Source organism: Aedes albopictus, chromosome 3, assembly GCF_035046485.1.
Source record: "Aedes albopictus strain Foshan chromosome 3, AalbF5, whole genome shotgun sequence".
Lineage (NCBI taxonomy): Eukaryota > Metazoa > Arthropoda > Insecta > Diptera > Culicidae > Aedes > Aedes albopictus.
In genome coordinates this window covers 357,157,168-357,172,927 of record NC_085138.1, presented here as the reverse complement: position 1 = coordinate 357,172,927, position 15,760 = coordinate 357,157,168, and positions in this window count along the sequence as shown.

Below are 15,760 nucleotides of genomic sequence, written 5' to 3'. Positions count from 1 at the left end.
GGTATCGGACGTTTCGACCCTTGGTTTGGGTCTTCTTCAGGGAGTTTATAGGGATACCGCTCCCTGAAGAAGATCCAAACCAAGGGTCAAAACGTAGGATGAAATAGTATCACCCCGCTTATAATTTATCCGGACCGAAAAGCCAACCATAGAGGGATAACTCTGCCAATCCGTCAATCGTTTCCACAATTACCTAATATGTTTAGTGTTTATGTATAAAAAATAAAGATATTTGTCTCATTTGGATTGCAGGGCTTAAAAACAGCATTAATGTTTATAGCCCAAATGAATCCTATTCAATCGGAAATCGAACACTCAACGACCGGTTAACACCTCTGTTGGAAACCTCCAGCGCACATTTAATGAGTATCTTCAACCTTGGTCATTACCACATCCCACTGACGACCGGACTACACCCAGACTGACCACCCTGAAATCCCATAGACCTCGACGCTTGACCACCACACGGATCCGCAACCTGCCAAAGTAGCAGTCAATAAAACCACGTCTAATCTCCAACCTTCGTTTAATATTTACCCAGGTCGTGGCTCGGCACCACGGAAAAAAAGTTTATTGATATTTCAGATGTAAAGTTTTAGCGCGAGGTAACTTTCAATTTCCAAAATCATTTGCCCGTGTGGCGGATACTGCCTTGCCGCGCTGCACTGCTGCCTTCTGTGCTTGGTGCACAAGAGCGCACGCTGAAAGAGGAAAAACAGGTAATTACATACTGTGTGTGTGGCATGTATAGCGAGGTAGGTAGGTTGTACACACGGTCCCGGTCTGGGGAGACCCCAACGCCAGAAACAGTCGTCTGTCTGCTGGGAGTTGTTGCATCGGTTTGATCGGGTTTTCGGTGGGCAAGTGTGAGCCTCACCGCGTCATATTGGCGCGTTGAGGCGAGCCTTCCGACTGACTGGGGGGCTGCGTAATCGCGACCGGCGCTTCTGTTATGCTTGTTATACTGAAGAAGGCTAGTGGAACAAGGAAGCTTGATAGCATGCCAGATGAGAATTTCCTCAAAAGCACGAGATAAATTTCGTTGCGCAGACCACAACAAGTGCGGCTGCTGTCCAATTAACGACGTCATGACGATCATAGAAGACCTAAAACTCTTCCTCATCAACAACATAGAATACCACCAAACCTCAATTTAGGTAATGAGTCGAGGCTACTTAATGCTATTTAGGACCTTCTATCTTCTAGGTAAGGTTGCAAAGAAGTGTGAGAAGGGCGAGTGGCTAGAAGTTTTACAGGGAGGTGATGCGAGGTTCCAGAAGGCTTTCCAGGGAGTTTCAAGACGAGCGGTCATAAGCGTAACAGGAGCGTTTTCGAGGGATTTTAGAGGGTTTCAGGTGATTTACAAGGGGTCTGACGGGATTTTAGGAGGCATTTTTGGAAGTTTCAGAGGATTTTCAGGAGGTTCTGGAGGCGTTACAGAGGCGTTTTCCAGGAGTTTCGGAGGGCTTCACGTGCGTTGCAGGGGGTCCAAGGCTGTTTTAGGGGATTTTCGGAGGCATTTCAGGAATTTCTCTCTTCCGTCGGAAGGTCTCGGGTGTGTTACATGGAGTCTGAGGGGATTTTTCAAGGTATTCTAGGAGGGGTGAAATTATTTTAAGCGAATTTCAGAAGCGTTACAGGGGCATTTTGGGGGTTTGGGAGGGTTTCAAGAATTCAGACAGATGAATTGGCTGCAACAGAGGACAGAACCCATGGAAAGGATAGGCGATACGGGACAACTGGGTGATTTCTGGCTGGCCAACAACTGGATGTTCATTGAACGGATAGAGCTCGTGGTCACAACTGGATGAAAACCTAACCTAATGGGTAGATTCGGACAAGAGGTTAGCGGCAGAACGAGTAAACCAGAAGACAACACGAAGCAGGAGCTCAATCAAAGATGGTTAGAAGGAAAAAGATGACCGACTCTTATTTTTTCCATACATTCCTCCGGAGACACATTATGCATGCTACACTACCGCCATCTATTGAGTGAGAAGCGCAAAAACATCCTTTTTGGCTAGATTTAAGTTAGAGTGTACCATTTTGACGCAATTAAAACACGCTAAAACCGCGTAGCACAAAATTGCGTCGAGTAAATCTGATTCAACTTTTTTTGTAAATATTTTGTTTATAAAATATTGTTTAAATGTACCGAAATTATATGGCACGATTCAGTAATTTAAATAATATGTAATTTTCCATGATTTTCGACTACATTAGAATCATCACGTGTATGGTTGCATCTGTTTTTTTTTCCAACCCAGGTAACCAATAAGCAGTTTAAATGGCATTATTTCGGCACTATATGCGCTTTTACAGCAGGTCATTAAATGCTAATCAGCCAGATATGCGCCATAAGTGCTAATTAAATGCAGATTTTGGTCCGATATACGGCTGATTAAATGCTTAACCCTCCTATCCCCCAGGTTGTCAAAAATAAAAACAAATATTTTCCCCTGCCCATTTTACGGCTTTCTTTTTCTCTTCTATTCTTTTTCTCACTCCTGTGGAACTTTTGAGGCACGGGGCACGTTCTGAACTGATGTTGTTGCTCTTTTTTTTTGCTGATTTCGGCCAAATTAGCATTCGATCCCTCCATCTTCGGGTCGACGATGGTGCTGCACCGCGCTACAGGGTAAGCTAGAGATGATTAGATAATGTGCACTGGATTTTTTTTATCTATTTTAGGCAACACCAGCAGTTGCGTCGTTGTGCTTTGAGCTCGACATGTGTTCAAAATAAAATCAAGCATAGGAAACCAACAATGCAATTCATTTGCCAAAGCGTGTTATTCCCATTGATTTCCTTTGTTGTTACCTATGCATGTCAGTACATGTGAATGATAGTGGCTTCTACAGCCGCACACTGGGGCAGGATTGAAAATACACGGAAAAAACCTCTAGCTCGTCGAGATGTTGAGATACGCACTTGGTGTCTTCAGAGAAAATATTTCTATGAACAAGGTCGGTATTCTGAACGGTGCCATATTTTTCTTACGTTATTCGCATAAAAGTCCTATGAGTCATTTTGGCCATCTTTCATTTTAGCGGTATGGTGTCTTCGACAAAGTTGTTCGGCTATTTATGCTAAAAAAGTTTGCCGAAGACGTCAAATTTCCAAAGCCTACTGTTCTTGAGATATTAGTCATTTTATAAAATACCTACCTAAAATCGAGTTTTTTCATTAAATTACGTTTGTAAACAAATTTAATGTCCGTTTTCGAGTTATAATAATGAAAAATACTAAAATAAAACATGTAAATTAAATTAGTTGGAAAAAACAAAATATGCATTGATTTTTCATAGAAAGTTCCTGAAAATCACGCAAAATGTATATAGGACGTTCTTGCAGTCGGGCAAGTTCGGGCAAGTTTTTTCATCGGCGATCACCTAAAAAATACATAAGCTTTCAGGTAAATTTTTTTCACCGACATGATATTTGATGATTTTTTTAAATAGCGTTCAAAGTTTACTGTTTTGTGTGAAATAGAACAACATTTTTGCACATATTTTACCATGTTGTATGTTGCCAAGTGAATCATGAGAAGTATAAATGCAATCTAGTTAAAGGTTTAGTCATTTTTAAGCTCCAAACAAATTGTAAAACACTAAAAGGTCCTAAACACGCCATTTAGCCTTTGTTTTATCATTATCTTATATAATTTTATTGAATAGAAATATTTTTTGTGTGTTCAATGGACTAAAAACTCTCTTTTATTGGCGTTTCGGACATTTTTGTGTTTTACAATTTGTTTGGAGCTTAAATATGACTAAACCTGTAACTAGATTGCATTTATACTTCTCATGGTTCACTTGACAACATACAATATGGTAAAATATGTGCAAAAATGTTGTACTACTTCACACAAAACAGTAAACTTTGAACGCTATTTAAAAAAAATCATCAAATATCATGTCGGTGAAAAAAATTTACATCAAAGCTTATGTATTTTTAAGGTGATCGCCGATGAAAAAACTTGCCCGAACTTGCCCGACTGCAAGAACGTCCAATATACATTTTGCGTGATTTTCAGGAACTTTCTATGAAAATTCAATGCACATTTTGTTTTTTCCCACTAATTTATTTTACATATGTTTTATTTTAGTATTTTTTATTATTATAACTCGAAAACGGACACACATACTTTACTGAAAAAATCAGCAAAGTCGACTGAATTTCCGAAATTTCAGCAAATTGTTCCGACCGCTCGCCACCTCGAACGACCATCTGTCAAAATAAAAAAAAATCTGCACATCATGTGTTTTCGCGGAAACTAAAACCTGAGTTTTTTCTTATTTTATGAGTATTTTGAACATTAAATTGCGTAAAAATCTGTGTAAATAAATCATCATAAAGTGTTACACATGTTCATAGGTATGTATCAATGTTTGACTACGTAATATTGTTATTAATTCCGGAAAATGTTTGTTTCAGATGGTAAACAATGACCACAATTTCGAAGCAACTAAGTTATTTGCCGACCCAACGTTGTTCCCGAGATGCTTCTGAATTAAAGCAACCGTCGATCCAGCTATTATAAACAGAACACTTGTTATTAATCTTGAATAAAACTCTGGAAATCAATCAAGTGTATGCTTTTTTTCAGTTGATTTCAATTAAAACAGCGAATTTCTTTAATTTCGATCCAATTTGCTGAAATCCATCAGTAATATGCTGGCAAATCACACGCCGGACGAATTAACTGAACTTTCAGCAATCCTCAAAAATTTACTGAATTTTTCAGTAATTTTTTGACAATTACGATGACATCCGAGATTACTGAAAATTTCAGCAATTTTTATTGCTGAACGGATTGCTGAAATTTCAGCTCGGCAAAATTCAGCAAAACTTTGCTGATATTCAGCGAAAAAAATTTGGTGTGCAAAGCAACATGGGTTTTTTCCCGGGCGGAGCGTAACGACTAACTTGGTTGAATTTTCGTCGCTATGTGTACGCACTATTGCGCGTGGTAAGCAGCTGGATGCTGTGTACACCGATTTGAAAGCTGCCTTCGACCGCGTCAGCCATTCGATCCTTCTGGCTAAACTGGAAAAGCTCGGGGTTACTGCTCAGCTCGTTGATTGGCTAAGATCGTACCTATGCAATAGAAAACTTGCGGTGAAAATTGGCTCGTCTGTCTCTGATTGGTTCACGAACAGCTCTGGTGTCCCTCAAGGAAGCAACTTGGGTCCTCTTCTGTTCTCGCTCTTTTTCAATGACGTTGTCCTTGAAATCGGCGAAGGGTTCTGCATTTTATACGCTGACGATATGAAAATATTCATGATGATTGAGGATATGTGCGACTGCATGCATTTACAAAGCCTGATTGACCGGCTTGTCGTCTAGTGCCGGGCGAACAACATGACGCTTAGTGTGCCTAAGTGCTCCGTCGTAAGTTTTCAAAGAAAAAAACGACCAATTTTGCATGAATATGCCATTGATGACGAACCACTCCTGCGCGTGGAATCTGTACGTGACCTCGGAGTTACACTAGATAGCGAAATTACGTTCAAAATGCACTATGAGGAAATACTTGGAAAAGCTCGTCGCCAGCTAGGATTTGTGTCCAAGATCACAAAAGAGTTCCGTGACCCGTATACACTGAAGGCTTTGTACGTTTAACTAGTTCGACCAATACTGGAAACCTCTTCGGTTGTGTGGGACCCGTATCATGCCACAATTATCGACCGCTTGGAAGCTGTTCAACGGAAGTTTGTAAGATTTGCTCTACGCAGTCTTCCCTGGAATGATCCCTACAATCTGCCACCGTATGAAGAGAGATGCCGGCTGATAAACATAGAGACATTGGAACATCGTAGGAAAGCTGCTAAGGCAGTGTTTGTCTTTAAAATCCTGGCCGGTAAAATAGATGCTCCTTTTCTGCTGGCGTCGTTGGATATAAATGTGCCCGCTTTAGGGAAGGTTCATTTATTACGTCCATCGTTTTTCGGGATTTCTAGACCCCCCTCCCCCCTCTGTCACGCTATTTTCCTATACATTATGCATGCACTGTCACACATTCCTAGACCCCCCCCCCCTCCCCCAAATGTTGGACGTAATTTTTGAACGTTCCCTTATAGGCTTCGCTCAAACGACCTCTTTCGCCTTCCTCGTCCTTTTTATAACTATGATGTTAATGAGCCCATTCGCTCAATGATGAGTATTTTTAATGAAGCGTATCCTAATTTTGACTTCGGAATGAGTGTAAATAGTTTTAGAAATAGTATATAAGATTCATCAAAACTAATAACTATTGTCAGATGAATTAACTTACAAATAAATAAATAAATAAATAAAATTGAATCCAATTATTTTTTTTCTGCTAGATGCACTAATTTTCACGTGAATATGTCTAAATTAAATGAACTGCATAGATAATTTCCGAATTTCATTTATTTTGAGAGGCCTGGCACACCTCCCCCAACTACGTCACAAGTTGGCGCGTATGTATGCAATTCTTATGTAATGTAACATCTTGATTTACACAAAAAGTGAAGACATTACTTATGAATTGAAATTGAATTATTTGTGCATACATATTCGTGTTGTCGAACATTAGAACATCCAAATCAAGCTAAACATTGGTTCACCCATCACTGAATCGATTGATTGAATTAAAAATCGATTGGCGATTACAATAATAACCTTTGAGATTTTTCCGAAAATTCATTAAGCGTATATTAGTTGAACGTTGGCTCACCAGAGCGGCGCTATTCGTGTCGCCTGTTAGGAGCGGGAGTCGTTCATCTTTTTCCTTCTAACCATCTTTGGCTCAATGATAAATAGGCGTCATCGGAGATAGGAAGCTTATGCAGGGTTTGTGCAAGCGTCGGAATCAGACCAGTTGCGTAAGACTTGAGTGTTAAGAAGCTTCGATTTAGGAGTAGTTGCATACCATAACGTGCCTCTGGATCTGACCTACTGATACCATACCAGGAACCACAAACCATACCACGGGGTCGCCAAGTAGGCTATCACAACTACAACGACATAACCGGAAGTCTTCCGCGTGACTAAATGTCCAGTAGAAGGGCTTCGTGGCCGTGCGGTTAGAGGCGTCAGTCATCTGGGCGTATCGTAAGCCTCGGATTCCCGCTCCAGTCGGTGAAAACTTTTCGTCAAACGAAAAATTCACCACTGGGTGTTCTTGTGTGTTGTCTGTCTAATGTTAGTGTAATGTTCAGTCTGTGCAGCCTCTGGCTGAAGACGGTGTGAATTGTCTTTTTTACCCTTCTTACACCCATAAGAAGGGTATAAATATCGCTCGAAAAACCGACTTTCGATCCGAGACCCGGAGGGCCGAATCTCATATACCAATGAACTCAGCTCGACGAACTGAGCAAATGTCTGTATGTGTGTGTGTGTGTATGTGTGTATGTGTGTATGTGTGTGTGTGTGTATGTGCGTTACAAAAAAAAGTCACGCACGTTTCTCAGCCGTCTGTCAACCGATTTGAGTTCTCTTGGAAGCAAATGATAGCTACTACATCCTAGTAGAACGCTATTGAATTTTTTTTCGATTGGACGTTTGGTTACCGAGATATCTCTCGAAGAGTACTTATGAGTCATACTTCTAAACTTCTTAAGATTTTTGACCAAGTGTATCATAATAAATATTTTGGCCGTTTGCCAATCGATTTAAGTTCTCTTGGCCCCAAATGAAAGCTACAGCATCCTAGTAGATCACCCAGAAATTTTATTTCGATTGGACATTTGGTTACAGAGATATCTTTCGAAGAGTACTTAGGATTTATACAACTAAACTTTTTGAGATTTTTGACCAATTGTATAATAATAAATATCTTAGCCGTCTGTCAACCGATTTCGGTTATCCTGGCACCAAATGAAAGCTACAACATTCTAGAAGAACCCTATAAAATTTCATTAGGATTGGACATTCGATTACCGAGATATCTTTCAAAGAGTACTTGGGAGTAATACAGGTTAACTTTTTGAGAGATTTTGGACCAAGGGTACCATAATAAATATCTCAGCCATCTGTCAACCGATTTGGGTTCTCTAAGCACCAAATGAAAGCTACAATATCCTTGTATAAGGCCCTGAAATTTTATTTCGATTCAACATTTGATTACTGAGATATCTTACGAAGAGTATTTCAATAAATTCTTTTTACCCTTCTTACACCCATAAGAAGGGTATAAATATCGCTCGAAAAACCGACTTTCGATCCGAGGCCCGGAGGGCCGAGTCTCATATACCAATGAACTCAGCTCGACGAACTGAGCAAATGTCTGTATGTGTGTGTGTGTGTATGTGTGTATGTGTGTGTGTGTGTGTGTGTGTATGTGCGTTACAAAAAAAAGTCACGCACGTTTCTCAGCCGTCTGTCAACCGATTTGAGTTCTCTTGGAAGCAAATGAAAGCTACTACATCCTAGTAGAACGCTATTGAATTTTTTTTCGATTGGACGTTTGGATACCGAGATATCTCTCGAAGAGTACTTATGCGTCATACATCTAAACTTTTTAAGATTTTTGACCAAGTGTATCATAATAAATATTTCGGCCGTTTGTCAATCAATTTGGGTTCTCTTGGCACGAAATGAAAGCTACAGCATCCTAGTAGATTTCCTAGAAATTTTATTTCGATTGGACATTTGGTTACAGAAATATCTTTCGAAGAGTACTTCGGATTTATACTACTAAACCTTTTGAGATTTTTGACCAAGTGTATCATAATAAATATCTTAGCCGTCTGTAAACCGATTTCGGTTCTCCTGGCACCAAATGAAAGCTACAACATTCTAGTAGAACCCAATACAATTTCATTAGGATTGGACATTTGGTTACCAAGATATCTTTCAAAGAGTACTTGGGAGTAATACAGGTTAATTTTTTGAGAGATTTTTGACCAAGGGTACCATAATAAATATCTCAGCCGTTTGTCAACCGATTTGGGTTCTCTAAGCACCAAATGAAAGCTACAATATCCTTGTGTAAGGCCCTGAAATTTTATTTCGATTCGACATTTGATTACTGAGATACCTTACGAAGAGTATTTCAATAAATTCTTTTTTTTTTTTTTATTATTATATTCACTTGTTATCTTGCATAAGCTTTTGACCTGTCTATGGGAAATTATTTTTCAATAAATAATGCTGACCTCATACAAAGTGTATACTAGCAGGATATTGTTTTCAACAAATTTATAAATAACAAATTACAAATACGCAGGAATTCTATGAAAACTAACAATATGTTAAATGGAAGCTTTGTTTTTATATATTGTGGGAAAAAATGCAAGAACCAAACAGCCAAAATAACTAGCTAATGCCAAAACTGATTAACTTAGTAGATATATAATTTTTGTCCTTTCTACACCATAACCATGAATACCAAGTACTTCGGAGCTAACTCAATCGACTGATTAAGAGATATTAGACAAAGTGTATCTCGCTGATTTTCTTACCCATTTGTTAATCGATTCAAGATCTTTTGGCAGCTAACAAAAGATACAATATTCCAGAATATGTAAGCTATTTTTTAAACATTCCATACAATACAATACAATACAATACAATACAATACAATCAATCCACTAGATGTCAAATCCAAAATATTTTCTAGAACTTTTGATCAATTACACAAAATAAATATGTTAAATACAAATAATACAACAATAATTTTAATAAGTGTAAGAAGGGTTCTGTTCACCATAGGTGGATTAAATCGGGTTTTTATTATTATATTCACTTGTTATCTTGCATTAGTTTTTCACCAGTCTATGGGAAATTATTTTCAATAAGTTATGCTGATCTCATACAAAGTGTATTCTAGCAGGTTATTGTTTTCAACAAAATTATAATTAACAAATTACAAATACACAGGAGTTTTATGAAAACTAACAATATGTTAAATGAAAGCTTTGAATTTATATATTGTTGGAAAAATGCAAGAACCGGACAGCCAAAATAACTAGTTAATGCCAAAACAGATTAACTTAGTAGATGTATCATTTTTGTCATTTTTACACCATAACCATGAATACCAAGTACTTCGGAGCTAATTTATTCGACTGATTAAGAGATATTAGACAAAGTGCATCTCGCTGATTTTCTGATCCATTTGTTAATCGATTCAAGATTATTTGGCAGTTAACAAAAGATACAATATTTCAGAATATGAAAGCTATTTTTTTAACATTCCATATAAGATTCTAGGAGGTGTCTGGCATTTCTGGTAAGTCCATGGTCTGATGCTATTTTGGGAACCAATTCACTAGATGTTAAATCCACAATATTTTCAAGAACTTTTGGTCAATCACACAAAATAAATTTGCTTAATAAGCATAATACAACAATATTTTTAATAAGTGTAAGAAGGGTTCTGTTCACCATAGGTGGATTAAATCGGGTTTTTTTTTAATTCGACCACATCACAAGGTACCCGTATGACCTACGTATCCAACTTACCAACCCTGAGACTACCTGTTGGTTGCGACTGATCTAGTCACTCCTCGAGCCATTGCTCCAGCTCCTCTGTCATTCATACCTATCCCATTCCGACGCAGAAAGAAAATATGAATATTCATTGGAGCGTAATTTAAAATATAATGTAAATATGAATCGTGTAAACATCTACTGAATGTATACTTCCGTGATAAATCATGGGATCTAAAATTGTTTGGCATAGCACTCAACATTCTGTTGTGTTTGCTTTGAATTTACGTTAAAACACTTAAGTTTACATGAACTCGCTGTAAAGTTGATTTGTTGCGACATCCAACATGGCGCCGTTGTAAACAACAGATTGTTGCGTTGGAAATCAGATTTGAATTTTGGATCAGAATTTTCTGGCAAAAGCATCACTCCCACCAAGTTTTTGGGTAAGTTTAGTAAGAGTTTAACACAATTAATTGATTCATTGTTATTTTTATACAACCAGTGCCGGGCCGGGCAATGCAGCGGCATCGTCTTGTTTGCCAGAAGGAATCGTCCGCAAAACTGATACCACAATTGTACGTGCCTACAAACGCAGTCAGTCCGCTCGGCAAACATTGATTTACGACCAAAATGTGACCGGAACTACCAGTTTCCAGTGCACGGATTTCAAACCTTGGATCCATCCATCCATCCCATCAACACATTTGACAAGACATGACATGACATTTTTTGCGAACTTTTGGTCGAGCTCCGCGATTTCCGCGGAGCTGCACCTTGGAATCTTGTGTCAGTGCAATTAATTAGTTTTGAAATGTGATGATTTCCATTGCACAGAATTATTCTACATTTGAAATAATTTAAGAAATAAACGCTCATAGAAATGTGTTTATTTTATTTACAAAAATGAAGGAAACTCGCAGTAACAGTAATACGGAATGTAAATTCAATTCTTTGGGCCTTAAGTTTATATGACCATTCATTAGGTGCAAAGTGAAAAATAATATGTCATGTAATATTACGCCAAATGTCACGCTCCAATTATGTGCACTATATACAGGGTGTTGGGTTCCTTACCCAGAATATTTCAGGGGGTGATTAAGGATGATATTTGATGAAAAAAATTGTTCTACGCATATGGTCAAATCTCAACCATTACGGAGTTATTGAACTTTTCACGATTTTGACAATGCTTTTAATAAAACGACAATAACATAAAAACGGTTTAACTTATTCAAGATCTCTCAGCACCGTTTGAAAGATTATGAAATTTGCTATTGAACGTCATCTTTGAACATGCAAGTTTTTGTTACTTACACACTTTTTAAGAGCAAATAAGTGAAAAGTAAGTGAATTTTTAACTGTTTTTGTCGATTTACTCTAAAAAATGCGTAATTAACTTATTTTTTTCCTCAGACAAAGTTGAGCGCCTTGAAATGCCCTACAATTCGTTCTTTGACACCAAACTCCTAACTCTTGTCATTTCTCTGCAATTTTGATTTGAATGCACAGTTTTGCATCATAAATTTGCTTCAGCAAGTGCATTAGAATTTAGCTCTCTTGACCCCACTGTGACAGCGAAACTAGCGTCATTTTTACTTTGCGCACACGGCTACTTGATTCCCCGCGCCGAACAACAACAGCATGGCGCGCTGGCGCATTAGTGAAAAGAACGACGCCGCTGTGTGTTCGGCAAGGTGTTCAGTTGAATCAGTTGAATGCTTTTTGTAGTCCCGATGATTCTGGGAAGCTCATGATAATTTCGGGACGAGTGTTGGATTTTGATAGACAGTAACTGAGAGGCTTGGTTAGGCTGTGTTATTATTCCAGCATCCTCTTGGAGGATGAGAAACATCAGAATAAAACTGTTGTTGTCAATACCTGGAGGTTCGCAATGATTTTAATAGTGAGCTGGTGATCCCGGAAGGAACCTTGTTAGCTATAAAGTAACTTTACTCTAGCTTTGAGCGCATAGTACAGCACAATCTTCGTCGGTCTTGGACGCTGTTGCTCCTGTTTCCCCGAACATTTAATAATTCTCAGGTCTTTTTCAACCACGTGTAGCCAGCACGTTCGCAGACGTCCATGTAGTCACCGACCATTACCTGGTTCTATGCTCAATATTGTTTTCGTTATTATTCTTTCTTTTGACATTCGCACTACGTGCCCAGCCCACTGAAGTCTGCCGTAATTTATTCGTTTCACAATACTCCGTTTTGAAGAAGTACGTTGATCTTGATCGAAGATGCTGCTTCCTGCTCTAACTCATTCGTCAAACAAATAGGTAAGAGCAGGATGTAGCATCTTCGATCATATTCAATCTATCTCATTAAACATGATTAATATTCGCAGCATTTTGTGCTCTGTCGCTACTCGGGACCTTGTAATTTTGGTCAAGTTTCAAAAGCAACTAAGCAATGCTCATTTAGAATTTCGGAATGAAATAAAGATTTGAAGTGCTCGCAGAAATTTCTTGATTTCTTTCAGAAGAATTTGTGCAGATCATAGTCTGAGAGTGTTTACCAAACTTATTCATGAGCTGCTCTGCAAACATTGGTTTAGACCTCGCTCAAGTATTCACAGTCGCAATTGAGGTAGCTAATGGTTGGAAATTTCTGTAGGGGATCTTTCAGTAATTCTAACAGGAGTTCTTTTAACGATTTCTCCAGCAGTTTCTTCGAGAATTCATCCAAAAATTACTTAGGAATTTTTGTAAGGGGTTTTAAGAGATTCCACAAAGAATTATTCCGTGAGTTCATTTGAAGCTCAGTCAGGATTTCTTTTCTAAGAACATTTTTCAGGAAAATCATTTGGATGTTCATCTGTGAATTCTTGTAGAAGAAATTAGGAATTTCTTGCAGAACATCCTTCGGATTCGTTTTTTAGGAGTTTTTAGACAATTTATCCTGAAATCATTTGATAAATTCTGCAGAAGTTTCTCCGAAAGTATCTACAAAAATTCAATTAGGGATAATTTTATTAGCTTCTTTGGAGGAATTCCCACAGGAGTTTCTCCGGAAATTCTTTCAGGGATTCCTCCAAAAGATAGCTCCAGGAATTCCTTCAGAGATACCTCTAAAATAACTTCGGAGATTGTTCCAGATTTCCTTCAGAAACTTCTCCAGTAATGCCTCTAGGGATTCCTCCAAGAATTTTTCCAGGGATTCTATGAGTTTTTTTTCTCCACGGCTTAGTCCAGGAATTCCTGCAGAATTCCTCCAGAAATTCCTGCAAAACTTCATCCAGGAATTCCTCCAGAATTCCCTTAAAGATTCTTTCAGGAAATTCTCTAGGAATTCCGTAGAGGATTCCTCCATGAATTTCTTTAGGGATTACTACATGGATTCTTTCACGGATTCCTCTAGGAGTTCCAGCAAAATTTCGTGCAGCAATTCTTCTTGGGATTTCTCCAGAATTCCCCTTAAAGTTCCTCCAGGAATGCCTCCAGGAACCCGCCAGAAATTCTTCCAAGAACTCCTCCAGGAATTCCTTCAAGGATTCCTCCAGAAACTTCGTAAGTGATTTATCCAGGAATACCTGTATGAATTCTTCAGAAATTTCTCTAAGGACTTCTGCAAGAATTGCCCCAGAAATTCAACAGTATTTTTTCAGCAATTCCTACATCAATTTCTCCAATGATGCCTCCAGGTATTCCTCCAGGGATTGCTCCAGAGATTTAGTCAGTAATTGATGCAGGCATTTTAAAAGTAATTCCTTTTTATCTCTAGGAACTCTTCCAGGGATTACTTCAGGAGTTCGCTCATAAATTCCTCTGATGATTTCTTTAAGAATTTCTCTAAAAAATTTCTCCAGGAATTCTTGGATTGCTTAAGGAATTCCTTCAGAATTTCCTCCAGAAATTTATCCAGGGTTTCCTCCGGGAATTTCTCCAGGGATTCCTACGAAAATTCTTCCTCCAGGGATTTTATCAGGAATACCTTCAAAAGATTCCTTCACTAGTATTCCATGGATTCCACAAAGCAACCTCCAGGAAATCCTTCAGGGATTTCTTCAGCAATTCTTTTAGAATTTCCAGGAATTTCATCAGAGATTTCCCCAGGATTTCCTTCGGGGATTCTTTCAGAAATTCTCCCAAGGATTTCTCCAGGTTTTTTTTTTTTCAAAGTTTCCTCCAGAAATTGCTTCATTAATTTCTCAAAGACTTCAAAATTTCTTAAATTTCGTTCAGGAGTTCCTCCAGAGATTTTTCCACGAGCTGCTGCAGAGATTACTTCAGCTTTTTACCAATAGAATTTATTCTAAGAATTCTTTCAGAGATTGCTTAAGGAACTTGTCCGGAGTTTCCTACAGGAATACCTCAGAGAACTTCTCCTGGGATTCCTCCAAAAATTCCCTCAAAGTTTCCTTTACAAATTCCTCCAGTAATTTCTTCAAGAATTCTTTCAGGGATTCCTCCAGAAAGTGCTTCAGAGATTTCTCCAAGTTTCCTCCCTAGATTCCTTGATTCATACCTTTAGGGGTTTCTCCAGTGATTCGTCCAGAGATTTCCTCACGAGTTTTTCGAATAATTCGTGCAAGGATTCCCCCAGAAATTCCACCAAGGATGCCTCCTGAGATTCCTTTAGGAATTCCTACAGGAATTCCAAAGTTTCCTCCACAAATTCTCCCAAGGCTTTCTTCACGAATTCCTCCAGGAATACCACCTGGGTTTCCTCCACTGATTCCTCCATGGATTCTTCTCAGAATTCCGGGGAATTCTCCAGGTATTCCTTCAAGGGTTGTTCGCGAACATACGCTCCCAAGAAAGGTAGCAGAATCCAAAGCTGCGCAACCCACTCCAACCATCGCATCGGAACCGTCACCAAGCATCGTCACGGCACGCACACTCACTCGAGCCGACGGGACAGCTGCGACTAACAGCGAGAGAGTGAGTGCCGTGAGATCCTGCCGTGAGTGCAGTAGCGATCCCCACCGCCGCAGCCGTCGTCATCGTCATCATCATTATCGACTCTCGTCGTCGTCGCCCTGCAGATAGCGTGCTGGCTGATGATGGTTTGCTCACACACGTCGCGTGAGATCTACGCGCGCGTAGGATATTCCACGTGGTTCTGGAATACCGCGTTTTTGGGTATAAATATGCGACCCGTTCCCAGTAGCGAGTCAGTCGAAATTCGAATGTGAAAGTGATAAGCGTTCGCGTGGCTTAAAACAACGCGAAGTGAAACTAATCCAAATGTAAAGTGTAAACAGTAGCAGTAGAGAATAAAGTAGTGTTGTGAACAAGTGATAAAGTGATTATTCCCTCCCAATCCGAAACCCCTATTCTCTATCTGCCGCGCCCATTACAGTCCAGTGCTCCGCGCCTTACAATTCTTGTGTTCGTTGCCGAACAAGGGTT